Source organism: Nicotiana attenuata, chromosome 9 (genome assembly GCF_001879085.1).
Source record: "Nicotiana attenuata strain UT chromosome 9, NIATTr2, whole genome shotgun sequence".
Lineage (NCBI taxonomy): Eukaryota > Viridiplantae > Streptophyta > Magnoliopsida > Solanales > Solanaceae > Nicotiana > Nicotiana attenuata.
This window is the reverse complement of record NC_031997.1, coordinates 45,050,348-45,055,085: the sequence shown is the minus strand read 5'-3', so window position 1 is coordinate 45,055,085 and position 4,738 is coordinate 45,050,348.

Here is a 4,738-nt window from a genome sequence, read left to right as displayed (position 1 = left end):
CCCTCTCTTTGTTCTAATGCAAACAAACATTGTAGTTCTACTAGATCTGTTGTGTAATAAGTTAGAGAAGAAAGAGAGAACAACACTGGTGAGGCATTGTATCAAAAAGAAACGAGTGATATAGGAACTGAGCAATCGGTGTAGATCACACCATTCACTGTGTACTCGAGAAACTCATTCACTGAAAGAGAACTCCCTGGCAACAATGTCCTTACTGTTATCAAGTTATTACATCTAGTCGACTAATTTGAAAGCTAGTCAACTGATAGCGTTTAATATTTAAAAATAAACAATTCACCCCCCTCTTGTACTTTCACTTTAAGCACATTAAGTATTTATAAACAAATCGGGATGTATATGATATTGTGATTAATGTCTGTTATGTTGGGATATATACTATTAACAATGTGCTTGGTTTAGATATAGTATTTATTATGAAATAATTGTTTATTCATTTTAATAAAGTTTTAAATAGATCATATATTAGTCTGTGTTCTTTGCTTATATAGTAGATGATTTAGTGTATAGAGTTTAGCTTATACACGGAAGATTAAATCATCGGTTCTTATAAGTATAAAGTCTGAGTTCACAATATAATAGTGGAATTGGACAAACCATCAGGAATGATTGTAGCACAAGATTAAATATAATTTATCTTGATTACGGGAATGGTTTAATTCCAACTTCTTGTGCTAGTACATTTTGCATATATTGAACGGACCAAGTAGAGATAAGTATTTTGTACTGACTTAATTGAAATAAACTCTCTAGCCATTAAATGTACTTATACTCTTAATCTTGATATAATTATAATTAGCGTGTACATTCTTATTTTTTTGATTTATTAAAAGGCGAGATTCTTTCGTGAGTCAATATGCCTGGTAAATTGGATAATAGTAATGTACATTGGCAAAGTAATAGTTAGTTGATGGAATCCATTTTTCGGTTTAGAGATTGTTGATACACCTTTATGAAAGCTTATAAGTTTTCATGTGTAAACCCGGCAGGTGAATTTTGTATCCGGCACGTGAAATAAGTTAAGCGAAAGTCTAAAGGAAATAATCGATAAATTAAATCGTCAGTATTTTAATTTAATTGATTGGTATCTGAATCTTAACATGGGGAGTTAAATAAGATTTAATGGATGAATTTCGAAATTGAATAAGGAGTGCAATTACGAATTTATAGTGAAATAATTCATAATTAATTATGGTAGATATTAATATAGAAAATTAGAAATTAATTCCATAATTGAAAGCCTTGTTAATTAAATTTTGTGGTCCCTACTGTGCCTAAATAATAGGAAATAAAGGAATCCTTTTTCTGGTGGAAAAGAAAACCCAACAGGTTTTGGAAAAGGGTTATAACCCTTATAATTTGTGCTATAAATACATAAGGTTTTTCACCTAGAGGAAGAAGTACATGGTGTCCAAAATTTTTAGCAAGTTTTCCTAGAAATTTCGCCCACACGAAATTTCTATTTTCGGATATTATTTGGGTAACACAGTAGAAGACCGTGGAATGTTCGGAGATCGTGATCGTGCGGGTGATGGATATTTTATCAAATTGATGTGGAATTGGAGGCTCACGTGATAGAGGAGCTTTGTCCACGCTTCAAGAGGTAACCCGTGAAATCACGTTTATACTAGTTGTCTAGATTACATGTGATTTTGATACTAGGATTGCTTCCGCTGTATATAACAATCCATCAATTTGGTATCAGAGCCCACTCAAATCTAATTAGATAACTACATTTTTCATGAAACAAGAATATCGTGTTTATGTGCGTTTTTGAATTACATGTATATGTTGTTTTCTGAAATACTGCACTGCTGTTCTGTGAATTAACTGTGCAAAATTTTTGTATTATTCTTGTAATCATGAGATATCTGTTTTTTTTATATTTGATTGAGATGATCTGGACGTTTTGGGTAAACCCTAGAAAAAATGCAAAACCCGATTTTGACCGAATTGTTGGTGTTTTCGGAGGTCAACGAACTTGACGGACTCCGATTGAGCTGAAATTTGGTATGTCCATCAGAAACGACGTGGTGAGAAAAACTCACTATTTTTGCAGTGTATCATGGTATTTTCGGTGTTTTGAGGTCGTTTGGACTGTGTTTTTGACGTTTTTCTATTATTTGGTTATTTCTTAATAAATTCTCCATGATTAAATACTGGTGATATAATGGGTTTACACATTGGCTATTAATAAATAGACGTGTTGTTGTATTAAATTCAATAATAGAACTGTAGTATTTTATTGACTAGGTCTTACGAGTATACTTGATATAATTATTTTGTAAGAAAGTGAATGTGACGACCCGGACGGTCGTCTCATGATTTACCGCTCCGTTTTCCCCCATTTCTGCTTCTATTTGCTTTAATTATCGGTTTTATATGTGATCGGGTAGGTTGGCTCACGTTCGGAAAGATTTTGAGAAGGTTTGAGACACTTAGTCTCTTTTAAGAAGGCTTAAGTTGGAAAAGTCAATCGGATGTTGACTTATGTGTTAGAGGGCTCGGATGTGAGTTTCGATGGTTCGGATAGCTTCGGGAGATGATTTGGGACTTAGGAGTGTGATCGCAATGTGTTTTGGAGGTCCGGAGTAGATTTAGGCTTGAATTAGGGAAATTGAGTTTTTGGCGTTTTCCGGTTGATAGGTGAGATTTTGATATAGGGGTCGGAGTGGAATTCCAGAAGTTGGAGTAACTTCTTTATGTCATTTGAGATGTGTGTGCAAAATTTCAGGTCATTTGGACGTGGTTTGGTTGGTTTTTGATCAAAAGCGGAATGCGGAAGAATTTAGAACCTTAGGCTTGAATTCGATGAGTTTTGGTGATTTTGATGTTGTTTGAGGTGTTTTGAAGATTGGTACAAGTTTGAATAAGGTTATGGGATATGTTTGTACTTTTGGTTGAGGTCCCGGGGGCCTCGGGGGTGATTTCGGATAGTTGATGGGGAGTTTGAAGATTTATTGCAGCTGCAGATTGTGCTTCTTCTGGTATTTCCGCACCTGCTGATAGGGGACCACAGGTGCGGCGCCGCATATGCGAAATAGGGGCCGCAGAAGCGGCCGGATGTACGCTTGTCAGGAAACCGCAGAAGCGGCTAGGAGGACCGCATCTGCAATGTCGTAGATGCGGGTGTAGAACCGCAGATGCGGGAAACGGGGAGCGTAAGTGATTTCCATAGAAGTGGATCATGAACCGCAAATGAGGTACCGAAGATGCGGTAAAATGACCAGCAGATGCAGAAATGTCTGGACAGAATATATTAATTCCTCCTTCGCGATTTTCAGAGGGTTTCTTCACTATTTAACTCGAACTTTGGAGCTTTGGGCGATTTTGAAGAGAGGAAATCATTGTTCTTCATTGAGGTAAGGATTTGGACCCTAAAACTCGATTAATTGTGATTAAGGAACAAAATATCAGTGTTTAATTCATGAAAATCAGTAGAAAAAGGTGGAGTTAGGTCTTGAGATTTTGAGACCTTATAGGGATGATTTGAGGGTCAAACGAACTCCGCTTTTCGAATTCTTTATATGTACGGACTCGTGAGATGATGAAGAACATTTTGGTATAATGTTTGTCCAGTTCTGGGACGCAGGCCCGAGGGTCGGGTTTTGACTGATTTTGAGTTTTGTGCTTAAAATCGATATTTTCAATTGGAATTCATTCGTTTAGCATAATTTGATGATAAAAATCTGAACTTGGTAGATTTGGAGCACTCGGAAGTTGGTTCGAGAGGCAAGCGTGTTGCAGAGTAGCTCTTCGGGCTAGTTCGAGGTGAGTAATGATTTTAAATGCTGTCCTGAGGGTATGAAACCCCGGAATTTCACAGTGTTCGGCTATGTTGAGGTGAGACACATGCTAGATGACGAGCGTGGGGTCGTGCACCGTTAGGGATTGTGACTTAGTCCATCCCAAATAACTATTTTACTGCGTATTTGACAATTAATTGTTTGATATTATTATATGTTGGGCTAAATGCCATATGTGGGCTTCGTGCCAACTTTTTGAACCCTTAGGGGATTTTAAATGATATTTTCCTCAGTGTTTGATTTCATACTGGTGCTCAATCATGCTATATTTTCACTATTTTTAAAACTCAGTTATGTTATTCTGTTTTAAACACATTAAACGATATGTTTAAAGATATTTTGAGCTGGGCTTCATGTTTTACTGATGCCCGAGGGGCTTATGAGATTCTGACTGAGTAAGGCCGAGGGCTTGTGTTGTGAGGATACTTTGGATCCGGCTGCACGCCGTAGCAGTGATATATTGATTATACTAATAAGGCCGAGGGCCTGAGATTGTACGCCACGAGATTGCTTGATATTGCGCTTGGGCCGTAAGGGGCCCCTCCCGGAGTCTGTAAACCCCCAGTGAGCGCGGGTACCCATTGTGATATAAGATATAGCCCGAGGGGCTGGTATTGTTCTGTGATATTGCCCGAGGGGCTCATCCAATTGTTGTTACTGAGCCCGAGGGGCAGTTCTTAAGTGTTTATCTTTTCTAGTTGTTTTTTTTTTCTATATATTGTTTGACTGCTTAAAAGGTGTTTATGAGATTTCACTGTTTAATTATATTTATTGATTTTGTTATGCCTCTTTTAGCTTAATGTTGTGCCTTACGTGATTTTATATCGCTCAGTCTTCATTTATTTTTATTACTCACTGAGTTGGAGTACTCACTTTACTCCATGCACCCCTGTGTGCAGATTCGGGCACTACAG